Source organism: Rhineura floridana, chromosome 2 (genome assembly GCF_030035675.1).
Source record: "Rhineura floridana isolate rRhiFlo1 chromosome 2, rRhiFlo1.hap2, whole genome shotgun sequence".
Lineage (NCBI taxonomy): Eukaryota > Metazoa > Chordata > Lepidosauria > Squamata > Rhineuridae > Rhineura > Rhineura floridana.
In genome coordinates this window covers 72,810,646-72,828,042 of record NC_084481.1, presented here as the reverse complement: position 1 = coordinate 72,828,042, position 17,397 = coordinate 72,810,646, and the positions used below count along the sequence as shown (strand labels likewise).

General features: G+C 40.9%; 1 protein-coding gene across 3 annotated transcripts in view; it reads right to left on the bottom strand.

Annotated features, from left to right (window-relative positions):
- Positions 1-17,397, bottom strand: part of NCKAP5 (NCK associated protein 5) — a 969,055-nt gene that overhangs the window by 937,265 nt on the left and 14,393 nt on the right. For all 3 annotated transcript variants that reach the window (XM_061608949.1, XM_061608950.1, XM_061608951.1), the window contains exon 4: positions 12,966-13,090. The gene's annotated coding sequence lies outside the window, so the exon portion shown is untranslated. The remainder of the gene's footprint in view (positions 1-12,965; positions 13,091-17,397) is intronic.

The window sequence follows — 17,397 nt, the reverse complement described above, 5'->3', positions numbered from 1 at the left end:
AGATCCTATCAGCACATAATACCTCTGCTCTGAAATCTGCATTGGTTGCTGATTTGCTACCAGGCCAAGTTCAAGCTGTGCTTTCCATGTTATGGGTGCCTGTGACGCCCTTCCCTGGCTCTCCCTGTCAGGTTCCTACCTGCTCATGGCTACTGCCTTTCACTAGGCACCACCAGGGACTCCACCAGTCCGGACTGTCCTTTTTTATGGTTTCTCTCTCCGCTCTAGCACAGATCTCAATAGATCCCCCTACTAGGCAGCACCACCAGTCACGTTCTACAACCAATGTTCCCAGAGACCTTGCCTGAGTCTCTCTATCCGGTTACATTCGTGACTGCGTGCCTATGCTGTTCCCAACCCCCTTGTATCAATGCAGATAACTCATAACTCGGGGTTGCTCTGGATACTTATAATGTTATCTTCTCCTCTTCACCGCTGCCACCATTTGTTACTGTTTCCCTTCAGCCTTGGTTATTACCTTACCCTCCCTTCTGGTCTCTGAAACCCCAGCCAAGGATCAGGCCTTCGGTAAACCAAAATAGTATTTATTAAATAACATTAATAACAAGATAACTTTGATAATGATCTACAAGCTTATGGTTTCATCTATTACTGTGATATTTGACTTATTACTAATCCGAACTCCACCTCCCTCTTTCTCCACACTCTCCTGACATACACCAACTCACACCCACCTCCCAACTCCACCAAAAGAACCCACCAACGTCCACCTAACACCTCTCAAACAACCCACCAACGTCCACCCAGATTCAACTGTCATCCTTCCATTTATACTCTCAGCCATCCAAACACTCAGCCAATCATCCAGCATTCTACTGCTCATTTACTCCCCCCTCCTCTTTCATTCCACTTACCATGTATCTTCTATACAAACAGCACTTACCATATATACATTAATACAAGAACATCACATTTCCCCCCCCTTAAAAATAACAGCAGAGTATTATTCCTGCTCTAGGATTCATATGCCGCGTTAACATTAAAAACAAGTCTTTATGGGGAAAATGTCTTTTTTTTTTAAAACCAAATATAGTTTTTCAAAACTCTCAGAATCTCTTCCTTTACTTCTTCTTTCACCTCCTCCGACCATTCCACTTGATCTACCCCTCCTTTGTCTTTGCTTTCCTGTACCAAATCTGGAAGTTCAGGCCCACTTCCTCAGGGAATAAGGTAACTTGCAACACCTTTGCATCCCTGGTATGGTAAGGTTTCAACATATTTACATGAACCACTTTGTTTTTGTTTAATTGGTCTGTGGTAATTACATACGTCACTGTGTCAAGCTTTTCTCTTATGGTATATGGTCCCTCCCAGTTAGCCTGTAATTTATCATGTTTCCTGGGTATGAATGCCATAACCATATCTCCCACATCATACACACGTTCCCTGGCTGTTCTGTCATACCAGTAACTTTGCTTCTCCTGAGCTTGACTCAAATTCTTTTGTACAGCTTCCATCATCAATGTTAATTTGCTGCAGAAGTCTAATACAAAATCAACTACAGATGTTTTGTACTCTCCCAGGGTTCCTTCCCATGAATTTTTTAACAGTTCCAAAGGTCCCCTTACTTTTCTAGTGAACATCAGTTCAAAGGGCGAGAAGCCTGTTGACTCCTGAGGGACTTCTCTGTACGCGAATAAGAAGCACCCCAAACGTTCATCCCAGTCTTGTGGGTGATCTTGAACATAACTTCTTATCATGCCCTTCAGAACCCCATTGAATCTGGTTCTGTATTTGCTAGGTACTATCAATTGCTTCACTGGTTCACATTCATCCTTTCTCTCAGCAGACATCCACAGTCTATATAAAATCCCATTCTCACACACAATTTGATTCCTTAGCTTGTCAGTAAAGGGAATCTTTTGTGTCAGGGCTTGGTCCTTTATTTGCTTCAAACTTGTATCCCTATTCAGTTCTTTCCTGAACTGCTCTGCTTCTTCACTAGATACCATTTGATACAAGTTGTTTCTTTCAGCAGGCTTTCCAGGGGTTGCTATGGTGACCGTAGGCTCGAAAACAGGTTCCACCCTGTTTCCTTCAGCCCCTTTTAACATGGCTTCTGTTTCTCTGCCAAGTTGTTGTCTGGTTACCACATATATTTTTCCTTGTGCCCCCATTACATCTCTTCCCAGTATCACTGGTTCTTGTTGTTGGGCATTAATACCTACTTTATATTTTCCCTCTCGGCCTCTCCACTGCATTTTCACTAGGGCCATGGGTAAGCTTTCTGGTTGACCCCTCACTCCTTGGATAGTCACCGTTTCCTGAGGTAATATTTCCTCAGATTTTATTAAATCTGGCCTCAGTAACGTCTGAGCGGCACCAGTATCAAGCAATGCCCAATAATTTGCCCCTTGAACACACACTTCTTCTCTTAGACTCGAATCCAAGTCTTTTACTTCTGTCCAGTTTATCTGGCAGAACCGAACCTTTTTCGTTGTTAGATCTTTTGGTTCTGTTTTTACTGCCCTTGCCTGAGCAGGATTACTAATGGGGTTGGCAACCTCACATTGAAAACGTAGGTGCCCCGGTCTACCACATTTATAGCATAATTTCTCCTCCATTTTAGGGTACACAGATCCACTCTGGGGTGTCCTGTGCCCTTCAGATTTTACTGGAGGACTCACTCGCTGTGGCACCACATCCTTTTTGCCGCCATTATATGGTCTGGGTTTAAACTCTCTTGATGTTTTCCCCACCCAGCCAGTTCTATTGGAAGCAAAGTGATCCGCCATCTCTGCAGCCTCCTGCACCAATGTAGGGGAACGGTCTTTGACCAGGAGCCTTATTTCTGGTGGTAACTGATGGAATAATTGATCCAGTATCATGAGGCTTTTCACCTCTTCCACTGACTGAGCTTTGGCACTACTCATCCACTTTCCAAATATATCCATCAACTTCGCTCCCAGTTCAACAAAAGACCTCCCTGCTTGGATCTGACAGTTTCAGAATAACTTTCTAAAATAGTCAGGTCCCAGTCTGAATCTTTTGTATACTGCCTCTTTAAACTTGGCATATGTGATGGGCTTGTCTGAGGGGAAATATTGGTATACCTCAGCCAATTCCCCTTTGATCAGGTTTGATAAATATTGCATATATTTATCCTTCGGTATCCCCCACAATTGAGCTGCCTTTTCAAAAGTGCTGAGGTAAATCTGTGGATCTTGTCCAGGCTCAAACACTGCAAAATCTTTCGGTGTCACCTTTAGTTTAGTTTCATTTCTGTCCTTTCTTGTTTCATCAGAATGAAACTTCTCTCTTTCAAATTTTAACTTTTCCACCTGTAATTCAGCATCCAATGCTCGTTGCTTCTCCCTCTCCTCAAACTCCATTCTCATTCTCTCAATTTCCAACTCCCGCTGCTTTTCCTTCTCTTCCGTTTCAAAGACCCTCTGCTTGTCTTTCTCATCAGCCTCCCATCTTAACTTCTCTCTCAAATACTCTATATAAGCAGGATTGCTTAAGTATCCTTCTGGGGTCTCTTCCCTGACAGGTTGTTTTTGCTGGACATAAATCCTATTAGTGCTACCCTCAATTCATCTACTCCTTTACCCTCATGAGGTAAATTGAATGTTATGCACTTCTCCACCAGCTCCTCTCTTTTCATCTTTATATATTCAGCCATGGTGTTTGAGTTCACTCACTCTTTGCCAGTCACTCTTTGCCAGTCACTCTCACAAGTAATCTTTATTTGTTATTTCTGTTTGCCACACCACTGTTTAGGGACTCTCTATTTCGTATCTGGACTCTCTTTTGTTCATATCCCACTGCTACAGCCAACACCTGTGTTTCCCCAAAATCTTTCACAAACTTTCTATAAAAACCAGCCACACCTAGAAATGCCCTAACTTGCTTTTTAGTTAAGGGGATAGGCCACGATTGTATTGCCTCCACCTTGCTCCATAAGGGGGTGATTTTCCCACTCCCCACCTTATGTCCTAAATAGATTACTTCCTTCAGCCCAAACTGGCATTTCTTAGCTTTTATTGTGAGGCCTGCTTTTCTTAATGCCTCTAATACTGTGGTATTTGACTTATTACTAATCCGAACTCCACCTCCCTCTTTCTCCACACTCTCCTGACATACACCAACTCACACCCACCTCCCAACTCCACCAAAACAACCCACTCACATCCACCTAACACCTCTCAAACAACCCACCAACGTCCACCTAACACCTCTCAAACAACCCACCAACGTCCACCCAGATTCAACTGTCATCCTTCCATTTATACTCTCAGCCATCCAAACACTCAGCCAATCATCCAGCATTCTACTGCTCATTTACTCCCCCCTCCTCTTTCATTCCACTTACCATGTATCTTCTATACAAACAGCACTTACCATATATACATTAATACAGGAACATCACAGTGCCACATAGTACTTGTTCTGCTCTTGTAAGAAATCAGTCCTGTTAAGTGGCAGCACCTACACTTTGGAACTCCTTGCCTATTGACATTAGGTAGACGCCTCTTTTCAGCACCTGCTAAAATCAGTTTTCTTGAGGCAAGCCTCTCCAGGCATGTGGAAGCTATTGTGTTTTTAAATCTGTTTTTAACTCATTGTTCGCTTTAATATTTTGAATGTCTTTAAGTATCTGTCCTTAACGCTTTTGTCAATAAGGCAAAGAATTATTGTTTTAATTCTTTCTGTAAACCGCTTTGAGATTTTTTACAATAAAGTGGTATATAAATGTTGTAAATAAAAATAAATAAATGTTGGAGCCACTGTGGCCCTTGAGTCTCTTCCCACTTTTAGGAACCAAGGAATCTGCCTTATACTAATTCAGGCCATTTCGTACCATGATTTCTTAAATGCAATACCATACCACCCAAAACTAGATTCCTATGAGTAAGGCAAAAAACTAGGCATCTCACAACCAGTCAGGATTCCTAACAAAAAACCAAAAATATGATAAATGAAGAAATATTTATATAAGCATGGCTATCAAATATATTTATTATTTACACAAACTGTAAAGATATTTATAGTGCAATCCTAGGTTTATTTATTCAGAAGCAAGTCCCAATGTATTCAGTGGGGCTTACTCAAACAGGGACAGAAATACAACCTCAAGTGATAAGCAACTTCATTCACACAACCCAAAATTCCGAATCATGCCACTTTACGCTGTTTTGCAACTGTTTATACAGTAGGGCCCCGCTTATATGGCGGATTCCGTTCCAGACCCCCGCCGTAAAGCGGAAATTGCTGTAAAGCGGAACCCCATTGACTTTAATGGGGCACGTTACACAAAAATGCTGCCAAAATGCCGCAAAAGCGGCAAAATCGGCTTTAAAAGAGAGTAGGAAAGCCGCCGCATTAGCAGAATGCCGGTAAGCAGAGCGCCGGTAAGCGGGGCCCTACTGTACTTGTTTTTATGATTATTGGATTTTAAATGGCTTTATTTCTTGTTGTGAGCTGCCTTGGTTTCCAACCCTACCTCACAGGGTTGTTGGAAAGACTCCATACATGCACACACACACACTGCAGATGTATAAATACATACAGCCAGAGCTTTGAAAAGTTACTTTTTTGAACTACAACTCCCATCAGCCCCAGCCAGCATGGCCACTGGATTGGGCTGATGGGAGTTGTAGTTCAAAAAAGTAACTTTTCCAAGCTCTGCATACAGCCCATATAATAGTTTATTGTCAAACCAGTTGGTCATTGCAGAAAAATCAGTATTAGTTTTTAAAAAATCAGTATTAGTTTCCTACAGAATAAAAATTGTAATATCTAAGTAAGCCCTGCCTACTTGCTTTAAAATAGGACTGGATTGGGGGAACAGAAAAAGTTAGAACACAAACACAATTCTTTTTTACATTCACTCCAAAGTCCCATTGATTTTCAGCACATTCATAACCATGTCTACTCAAAAGTAAGTCCTATTGAATTCAATGGGATTTCTTTTTTACATTCACTCCAAAGTCCCATTGATTTTCAGCACATTCATAACCATGTCTACTCAAAAGTAAGTCCTATTGAATTCAATGGGATTTACTCTGGGCATATGGGATTAACATTGCTTTTACAAAAGCAAGTATTGGGAAAGTTTTCAAAACACTGCCCAGGATCTGACTCCTGCACACAAGAGGAAAAAAAACTGAAATGTATATACTTACGCAATTTATGAGCTTTTCAGATAAACAGGGTGGGAAACCTCCATTTTCTGGCATTGCAATGACGTTTTCTAGACGCTGCCTCAGGTCAATCAAACTGAAACACAACCCTGGCTTCACTGATTGGCTGCAATCCTGAACGGGCGGGGTTAAAGCTACAAAGCGCTATACAGTACTGTTTAAAGAAAGATTTAATAGTCAGGGGGGCGGCTGACGTTTTTATGTATATCTCGAGAACCAGACCACCTAGAAACTTAAGTTTTGTTTTAAATTAAAGCTGAGAATCCGGGCCACCTAAGGGGCTAACCAGGTGCCGGGTGGCATGCAAAGAAACCAGGTAAAACCCGGCTAACCGGGCAATATGGCAACCCTAGATAAGAGCAAGAACTTATAATTACTTTAATCAAAACAAAAAGCTTAGGAGTACTTTGAAGACGACCAGATGTTTATTTTCTTTCTGAACCCAGGACTGTGTCTTTCATGATGGGGCCTGAGGGAGAAGACAGCAGAAGAGTAGTTGATAACACAGATATCCTGGCATTGGTAATCCAATTAGCAGGGCATGATTTAGCTATACTAATTCAATACTCCTATTATTTTTACTTAGAAGTAAGCCCCACTGTGTTTATTTAAGTGAGTGTGAAATTGAATCTTGGTCTTCCAGGTACTAGTCCAACATCCTAACCGTTACATTTATATAATTACAGATGCTCATTTTAAATAAGGTTTAATTTAAAAATATTATCAAGTTGCCCAAATGTGTACTTTCTTTTTATTTTACTCTTCATTAGAGTTCTTTGTATGGTTTAGGGTTGGCATTGGGGGAAACCAGCATTCTTGTGCCTTTAACAGCTGTGAAGCAGGCAGAAATTATTATGAACTAAAAATGCATTTGGATGAGCATGAACTATTTTGTCCCTTTTTCAAATGAATTTGCCAAGCATTGCTGGTTACTAACACAATCCTCTTCATCTTATTCAGAAATAGGTAAATCCCACTGTATTCTGTGGAGCTTACTCACAAGAGCAAGCATAGGCGTAAAAGCCTTTTGTATTGCCTACTAAATGAGAGTTTCCAGCAGCTCACTCACTCTGTCTTTATTTTTTTAAACAGGATTGAGAGAGGATTGCTGAATGAGCAGAGATCTAGTTTTTTGTTCACCCTGAGAAGGTATGAATTAACTGTGTGTACATTTATGAGAGCAAGCATAGGACTACAGCTCTGTTAGGTGCTAAGTATTACTAAAACTGCAATGTTTAAGTGTCCACTATTTATTTGCAAAGGAGGAGTACAGGGAAAGAACCAGAACAGGTGGAGGCCACACAACTTTTCCCCCATCAGAGAAGCAACTGTGACAGCAGCCAGAATCCCTTCTGAACCAAAGGAAGACACTTCACAGTTTAGATAGGTAATTTATGCAAAACTGGAATGTGTAAGTATCCACAGTATGTTTGCAAGGGAAGAGGATGAGGAGAAAACCAAAACCTGGCCACTCCCCAATGACCTCATTGGCCACACTCCCATAGCAGCCCTACTAGGTCTAACAGGGACCAGCCACCACTGGATGCTGCTCCATTCTGCTTTGCTGGAGCTGGAAGAAACAAACTATGAGGCTTGGCTTAGAGTTGTGTGTGAACTAGAGATGTGAAGGCCTGGGGGAAAAGCAGAAAATGCTTTTGGGGGGGGCTTCAGGGAAAAAATGGAATTTGCATTTTTTCCTGGGCCTTCACATCTCTAGTTCGAACCAGCACAAACATTGACATCTTCTTGTAGTTTGTTTGGAGATAAACAATCCATGAGCACTTTGCTCACATCACTGAGCCAAGCATCATGGGTTGTTTTTCCTGGCTCCAGGCAGGGCAGAGAGCAGCAGGAGCAACTGAGAAGCATGCGCCAGTGTGCTGCTCATTCACAGTAAGCAATGGTTAATTTCTGTCTGTGATCTGCCATTATGTGGGAGGCAGGCCTACGCGGATAGGAAAGTGAAACTACTTTGAGTAGTAAACCAATTTATTACCATGCACACATACTTTGTATTGGTAAGAATTTGGTCATTCATGTTCCTAAACAGGCCAATTTCCTCAGATTGCTTAGGATAAACTGCTAGGGGACAATTTCCTCAGAAAAGAAAAACACCTCTATCTAGAACTGCAAGGCACTTAGTCCAAACATTCAAAGTGAAGCATGATTCTCCGGCTGCACAAAATCAAGCCATATAATTATTTGGGTAATATACTAGAAACTGATAGCATGAATGGCCTAGGAGTACAATATATTGCCACAGGTGTCTGTAATGAAGCAAGACAGGGGAGATACTGCGGCTTGGGGTGACAGTTCATACTTTGCATATCTGAGGCTCCAGATTCAATAATCAGTATTGTTACTCCGGTAGTAAAACTGGGAAAGAGCTTTGTTGGAAACTTTCACCAGCTGGACTTGAGATTCTTGTGCCACTCACAACTGACAGGATTGTGTTCAGTAGATCTTTACTGAAAGGCATGGAGAGTTATTAGACAACCTGACCTAGAAGAAAACTGTAATCTGACCCCGGCAAGTAAAGAAGGCAGTTCAACTAAGCTCTCTAAGAGGGGGAAAATGTGTTCTGACTTCTTTACCATAGAAACAACCTTTACCATAGAACTATAGGACTGTTATATCCTGTTTCTGCAACCAGTCTCCAAAAAAGCAGGTAACATCCAAAATATAGAGAAAAAAACTACAAAGCACCAGTTTTAAACTCATAGTGTAATTTCTTATCTGACTATATTATATTTTTCTAAGCATCACACTACTCTTGAACACTTCTGTGCAGGCACATGCCTGCGCAGATGCTTTCATGAGTAGTATGACACAGTGAGGCAGGGTGGAGTTGATGGCAGCAGCACTGATGGCAGCAGTGCATGAGGCAGCCGGTGGTGGCACACAGGTGAGTGAGCAAGTGAGAGGGGCGGAGGCAGCTGTGCTGGCTAGGCCCGACCCTTAGTGGGTTGGCTGGTGAAAGGGAGGGAGGGACACCCATGGGGAGGAGGTAGGTAGGTAGGTTTGATTATTACGGTCAAGTGACCAGCATATCATACAAATACAATTAAAATGCAATTAGAAAACATCATTAAAAATACAATTAAAAGACATCGTTAAAAATACAATTAAAAGACATCATTAAAACAGCAACCTTAGGACTATATAAGCGTACACAGACAATACTCAGGACTAGTTGAAAATTGGTTCTCAGGTCTGTGTCGGCTGATTGTTTAACAATGACCTGCGGCGAGCAATAGCAGCAGCGCAGAAGCTCGCTACCTTTTTCGTAATATGAGGAGATTGGTCAGACAATAGGTATTTAGTATAAAATATAATATCCCTACCCGTAATCTTTTTTAATAGCGGGAAGATAAAGGAAACACGAAGGTCACTATAAAAAGTGCACGCTAATAAAACATAACCCACCGATTCTACAACACCCGCCTCACAGGAGCACACTCGTGCTTCCAATGGGATTTTCTGGTATCTCCCGTCTAAAAGAGCCAATGGAAGGACATTGAACTTGGCCAGCATAAAGGCTTTCCTAAGTCTGCGAGTGGGGAGGAGGGAGGGAGGGTTGGTGACCTGTGGGGGGGAGGGCTGGCAACCCATATGGGATGGATGGAGAGGGTGTGCTGGTGACCTGTGGTGGGAGGAAGGGAGCACTGTAGACCTGAGGGGGAAGGGAGGGAGCTCTGGAGACCCATGGGGTAGAGGGAGCACTGGCAACAGGAGGCAGGGTTGGTGAGCGCAGCAAGCAGGGGTGGAGCCCTTAGCGTGTAATATAATCAAACTCTATGGTGTGGCTTAATTTCTGAGTCTTCTAGCAATGCTTATGGAGGTGCCCAATTAAAGGTGTCATATTAAAACATACTTTATGTAAATAATTGTTACGATGTGTCAGTGTATGCTCTTAGTGAAAAAAACGCATGGAGAGTTAGAATGGTAAAATTACAAGTCAAATGAGAATAAAACCTAGGGCCCTTATTCCAGAAAGCAATATTTACCATCAAAATTTCACATTTATAAACATCAGTCTATGTATAGATTGATTTGGAAAACAGTAAAAACAGTCACAGATGGACATATGGAATCACCATTTATTGTTTCAAAACTTTACTGTAACTGGTAGTAAAATTACATAATAAAATTCACTTTTTCTTTGAGTATTAACTACTTGGAGCACTTAGGCCTACAATCTGCTTACATGATGACCCTTGTCCTTCATGGCTTTTGCGACCAGTGAGATCAGAGTTGAGTAACTGGACCTTGGACGTAGTTAATGCTTCTTGAGAGATGGAGTGGGCCAAATTTAAAGTGCTGTTTTTCACCTTTCAGCCTTAAATGGTTTGGGCTCAAGCTATTCATTGGACCGTCTACACCCATACCATCCTGTCCTCAAATTAAGGTCTGCTCAACAGGCTCTCCTAGTGTGCCCACCCTCTAGGTCAGTAGGGTGAGTGGCCACGAGACAGAGGTCTTTCTCTACAGTGGCCCCACAGCTATGGACCTGTGCCAGATCTCTACAATGAAGACTTTTAGATGGCCCTGAAGATTTAGATTTTTCAACTTGCCTTTCAGGTATGGTATTTGTTAGCTGGGTGACTCTCTGACTCAATTAAGTTAGCTCCAGTATTTTTATGTCAAGTGTTGATTTGTAGTTATTACATTTTTTAAAAAAAATATAAGATTTAAAATAGTATACTGTTTTCATCTTTTGTTTTGTTTGTAAGCCACTTTGGATGGGCATTTGCTCAGAAAATCAGCCTAAAAATATTTTAACTATATAAATACTAATATCAATATCGTATGAAAAGCCAGTTTCTTAAACATTACTGGTCTCAAAGAAAGCAATTTAAGGTACCGTACATGAGACCAAAGAAATTAATAAAGTGTCAGATATTTAAAATAAAATGTTGAAGATGCAGACATGTACAGGCAACTTCCATGTGTGGGTGTGGTACTGTGTCTTAAAATAATATAATGCAGCAGAAGAGGTATGTTATGCAAAATTATTAAAGAAACAATGGTTAATTATCTATGAATTCATTATTTGTCTGGAATACAAAAAAGGTAAGGAACTAATGACAAGTGAATTACAGCTTAAATTAATATGTCAAGGAAGTGGAAGAGAGTGTTTTATGAGAAAAGCAGTGAACTCTGGAAAGTTACAGATTTTTAAAATTTACTTTCCATTATTCACAATGAGAGAGAGAGAGAGAGCAGCCTGAATTTTTCATAATTTCATTTGGTAAGGAGCCCTAATAGTTTGAATTACTGTCAGTCCAGATAGAGAAGGATTTGTGGATCCATAAGGTGGTTTGCTATTATATAACAATGCAATTTATTTGAAAGAAGTAGGGAACTCCATTTCCACTCTTTTCTGATTGCAGATCTGATAAGAATGATATGCAAGCAAAATGCTAGATTTCTTCCTGACCCAATAACTCAATGGGCACTTACACTAGTAGTGTAAGTGTACTTCTGCTCAGTGACAGGACTTCCCATTGCTCTCATCCTGCCAGAAGCCCCCATCCCCAGATCTGCTCTGGAAGCCTAAGCTTAACCCCCAACCCTCCAGTGTAATGTGCATGGTGGATGGACGCTGTTGGATTTCACCCATCATTTCATAATTGTTGGCATCCTTCCCCTCCTCTTACTCACATTCCCACAATTGTTCCAGCCAGCACATTTCCTTTTGTTATGATCCTAGATATTTCTCTGCTCTGTGCTTCTCCGCAAAGCTTGTACATTCATGTAAATCTGCCTACTAAGATTATTTTCCACATAAGGTTCACGAACCTGAACAACATAATGAAAATGCTAGTTGGTGAAGGATTCCAAAAGTACTCCAGTGAATCTTTTAGGGTAGTAAATACTGTAAATGTTATGAAAGTTCATGGAGAAACTATTATCTGAATTGCTGAATAAAAAAAGACTACAGTTATGTTCCAGGAATGCATTTCTGGCATGGAAAGCAAAAACTTGTACACAATGTCTTTTTATAGACTGGCCTGGGTAATAAATGGCTGCATTAATATGCTTCTAACTGTAGCCATTTTTCCCTCACGAGAATTAGAAGTGACATCAGTTTTCACATTATCTGAGAACAGAATTTATTTTGTTCATAGAATTACAGTTTCTTTCTAGCAAGTTTTTGCTAGTGAAACAAACTTTTATTTTGATTATTGTTTCATGAATCATGTGACTAGTGGCCAATTTTTAAAATCATTATTGTAATGGCATGTTTTAAACTCTCAAATCTGTTATTATTCTAACAAATATTTCTGGAATAATATGGAATTGCTGTCTCCTCTGGGAAAAGGAAAACTAACTTTCCCTGTGGAAATGTGTGACTGTTTCTTCTATCTGCACCTAAACTGCAGAACAAGAAGCACTTCTGAGATAGTGAACTAAAGTAGAATGTGACAGGAATCCATAGGAGTTTAGTGTGGCCACTTACATGTTGCCAAAAAAGAGAAAACACATCATCAAATAAGAGGAAATAGGATACTGATTTGCATAAAAATTCCATATTTTAATTTATATGTATAGATGCCAATTTAGAAATATTTACTATAATTAAGTATAGCTAATATTAGTTCTGCAAGAGATTCAGTGGCTACTGATTCATTTCTAAGTACAATTCAAGATGCTGATTACAACGATACAATCTCTACATAGATTTAAAAAACCATAGGCTTCCCATAAGAATCTGGTTGGCCACTGTGCAAACAAGATGTTAGACTAGATGAGTCTTTGGTCTGATCCAGGTGGGCTTTTGTCTTATGTTCTTACCTTAAAAAGCACCAGCTTCCATGCCTGATGTTAGATTCCGCTGAGGCCCTTTCAAAGCACCTCCACCTTCAGAGATAAGGTGGGTGACGACTAGGAAGATGGCTTTTTCAGCTGTGGTGCCCAGTCTGTGGAGGAGTGGAGAACTGAATTTAAGAGTGGAAAAATGGAAAACTGAGCGAACTTAAATTGACCGGTCTTTCCATCTCTGATATGCAGTGGGATGTTTGCCACAGGGTGACTTTTTTATAAATATTTTCCTTTTCTTCCCTTTCTTAAGAAAAAAATTGTCAGAGCATGCAACCAGTTCTGCCTGCTCCTCACATTGCTGTAGGATTTTGTGTCCCAACATTTTTATCTTGATAGCCTTGGTCTGGTTGACAGAGCAGCAACCAGTGTGCAATCAGCATTCCTTTGCTGAAGTCCCTATTTTGTAAACCAAAGGTCATCCTATCAAATGCTCTTTAAGGATTCCTATCTAAATAAGGGTCAGTGCAGAGACATACAGAGATTATATGCTTTCAAATGTAAAAACAAAAACCAACCAAGCTTGTCTGTCTTAAAAAGATGCAGAACAAGAAGGCATTGCAAGGTCTGCAATATTTTGACTGCAAATGCATGGACAAGAGCCTAGTTCCTGATACAGGCCCTTTTTTAGGTTAGTAATTTATAACTATGGTAAACCACCTCTGAATACCGTTTACCATGAAAACCCTATTCATAGGGTCGCCATAAGCTGGGATCGACTTGAAGGCAGTCCATTTTTTTCAATTTATAACTACCTGACCCATTTCAAGATTATTTTTTAAATAACATTCTAATCTATACAATCTTTAGGTGAGGGAAAGAAACTAGTTTCATGATCTCAAGCCTTTATTCTCTGGCCATGTCTGCACACAATGCCCAGCAATGATTTAGCATTATGCGGATGAGCCCAAACAAGCCCAAGTGAAGCATCAGACTCATGTACTCCCCAGTCCATTCTCCTGGCATTGCCAGGAGAAGAACTTTGCTAGCATTTTTCAGTTTCATATAACCCAGTTTAGATTCCATCCAAATCAGTTGATTTAAAACAAGCAATGGTTAGTTTAACAAGCCCATTTCATAAACCTGTGGCTTGATCTTGGCTTGTTATGAAATTTACCAGAGTTTATTTTAAGCCAAGATACTGAGGTTGAGCATAATGCTAAACTGGAATTTTTAAAAAGTTAAACTAAACCATGCCAAACTCCTCCATCCAGCCATGCAGGAGGAGGGGAGGGGAACATGCAAGTCCAAAGCTTGGTTCAGGCTTATCCACATAGAACTAAACCATAGTTTAGTGTTATATGCCACTCTGTCTCCACTGCTGAAGCATCTGACTCCAGTAGGAAGAAAGTAGTCCTGGAAGCTGCATTCCAAAAATGAGCTTTGCCCATTCATATGAGTAAACCAAAATCCATTGTGAAAAGAGAGAAAGATTTTTTAAGGCCAGGTACTGGCTATCAAAACCCTAAAGCAGGTTGCTCATCTGGTGCCTCCCATCAGAGGGGGCCATGGCAAGAACTATTAGTGACCATCTGCTGCTTCCTGTCCCTAAGATGGCAGCCAAGGGTACTTTGTGGTACCAAATTTCCAGTGACACTTGGGCAATATCATAGGGTTTTCTCCCCTCTCTTTTAACTTAGAGAAGATCACTGTGATCATTTTGGAAAACCCCTGTCCCACAGCTGCAAGAAAGCTACTGAAAACACATATATGCCCTAAAATATTTCAGGGGAGAGGCCTATTGTTAAGCCTAATGCAAAAAGGGGGAAGTCCCTAAAGCTGCTTGCTGAAAAAATCCCTCTGCTGTCTGTCTCTCAGAAGCTTTAGGAGCTGAGAGACCAGAAACAAAAGTGTATTCATTGCCAATTGTAATTTTCCAAGTTTTCCCTTTGGAATCCAGAATCCATGCACACATTCCTTTGTTTCAACCTTACAGTACTCAAATTTGGCACATTTGACTACTGTGCTGGGAGAGCCAAATATGGTGCAGTAGGGTTCACTAATTCCTTTGGGCTTCTCCCCCTAAAGCTTGGAGATCTATTTTCAGTAACATACTCATACTCCTTTCTTATTAATAGCAATCCCTCATATACTGCATATGCCTTGCCAAAGAATCACGAAGCATTTTCACAATATATGGTTTGTAAAAAAACATGTCTTATCGCCTTACTAAGACAGTGAATCCACTGGAGAAAAATCACATCATCTTCAGTTAGCACAACTAAATGATATAGGGACCAATATAGGAAACTTCCTATTGAGGTAAAGACCTGTACAGCTCTACCTCACTTGTGTAATGAGACAGATTCATAGCAAAATAACAAAATATTGTTGCCATGGGCTAGGTATGCACAACCTTTGGCCCTCCAGATGCCACTGAACTACAACTCGCACCATCCCTGGCCACTGGCCATGCTTGTTAGGGCTGATGTGATTTGTAGTTCAGCAACATCTGGAGCGCCATAGAGTTGGGAAGGATAAGGACAGAAAAAGATCAGAATGTCCTTACCTTCCTTTTTATTCCATTTTTGTCAAATATCCTTTTTGGCAAGTCAGACATGGTAGATTCAGACAACCTCCCCCCCCCTCCCCTCCATATATAGACATTGTCATGTAGGACCTGATATATGGACACTTTCCTAGACCAGTATAGTGTTGTATTTCCCAATGGTCTTCTAGGCTCACCAAACATGCAACAACCAAGAAAGGAATACACCTCAGACATTTCACCAGATTTAATTTTACCTGGAGCTCACATAGTAAAAAAGAAAAGAAAAAATGGACATTTGACTTCATCTTAAAATAAGAGTGAAGGAGTAAAGAGCAGAGGCAAAACCAGTACCAAACTGTCTAGCAATAAAGATCAAAAGCAGTGAAATGTACAAGTAGTTGAAAGTTCTGTTGTTACATTGGCTCTGGAAAGGGCAGCCTAGACTCCCCATAAATGTTTATGATTTTTTCCCAAGTGTTGGTTTGGGATCAATCATGTGCCAATCAATTTTATTGCTTTTAGCCAATGGCCATCGCAAATACAAATACAGATGAGGTACACAAAGTGATAAAAAAAACATTAAAAATCCGGGTTAATGGCCAACAAATTAGGTATGACAATTGTCATTTAAATATTGAAAATGGGCAGCGCGTAATTTCTTCGCTGCCAGGGCATACTTGGCGACTAAAGTAGTCATATGATTGCAATTATCGATTAAAAGCTCCACCACTAGCTCCTGGGGACATTTGGCAGAGGTGGAATTAATAAATTGTGCCAGAAATTTCTGTCTGGGACCGTTGTATAGTGGGCAGTGTAACAAGTAGTGGATAATATCTTCAACAGTGTTACACCCTGCAATGCATTTCCACTCTTCAGTAGGAATACCTTGATACCTCCGTGCTAAATAGGCAGAGGGCATCAGTTGGAATCTCAGTTCGGAAAATGCTCTGCGAAGAGAGGGATGTGTAAGAAGGTCCAAGTACCCTGATCTAGCATGATTTAGTTTAATTTGAGGGTACCAGATGTAAAAGGTGGCTAGTACGATAGATACCCGATCTTGGCCTATTGCGCGGTCGAAGACCCGACTCCTGAGGGCTTGTGGGCTAAAGTTCGAGAGCTCGCCCAATGAGATGTTGTATTGGGCCAACAATTCCTGGCTAGTATGGACCCATCCACTCTTGGGCGACTGCTCGAGCCAACAGACTTTGGCGAGAGAGTTGTCAGGCATACGAACTACACTGAGCCAGTATCTAAAAAAGGCTAAATCTATTCTAGCCACAAGGGGAGGTAGACCAAGTTCTGCTCTAGGATGAGCTGCAGGGGTTCCCGAGGGAAGCCCTAAAACCTGTCTCATGAACTTGTTTTGTATGGGTTCTAACTCTTGCTTAGCAGATGCTCCCCAGAGTTCAGCCCCATAGAGTATGGAAGCCACTGGAATCAACCATGTGATTATGGTTGCCTTTTCTATAGGCTATCACCAGTCAAGCTGTGGTCACTTGATGCCTTTGACCCAAAGACTTAGGGCAGGACTGGGGGACATGTGGCCTTCCAAATGTTGGTCACCTCAACATCACCTTAAACATGTAACAGTTGATATGTGGATTAGTATTCCAACTGGAGGGTTTTAGGGCTGACTGCTTATATACCATTAATATAAAACAGACCAATAAGTAGATCCTGTTCAAAAGTGAACTGTCTCCTCCCCTTATATGACTGATCAAAGAAGAACCTATTTGAGATGGATCTATACCATCCAAACCTATGCTTGAGGAAGCAGCTGAGGAAGCAGAGAAGAGAAGCTTTAAAATGTACATATGTACATGCATTGTTCCACAGCTATGTAATCTAACTATTCAAAGTGAATCTGCATGAAGATCAACAGCAGCTGCTGCTTATGCTTCCTTATGCTGTGCAGTT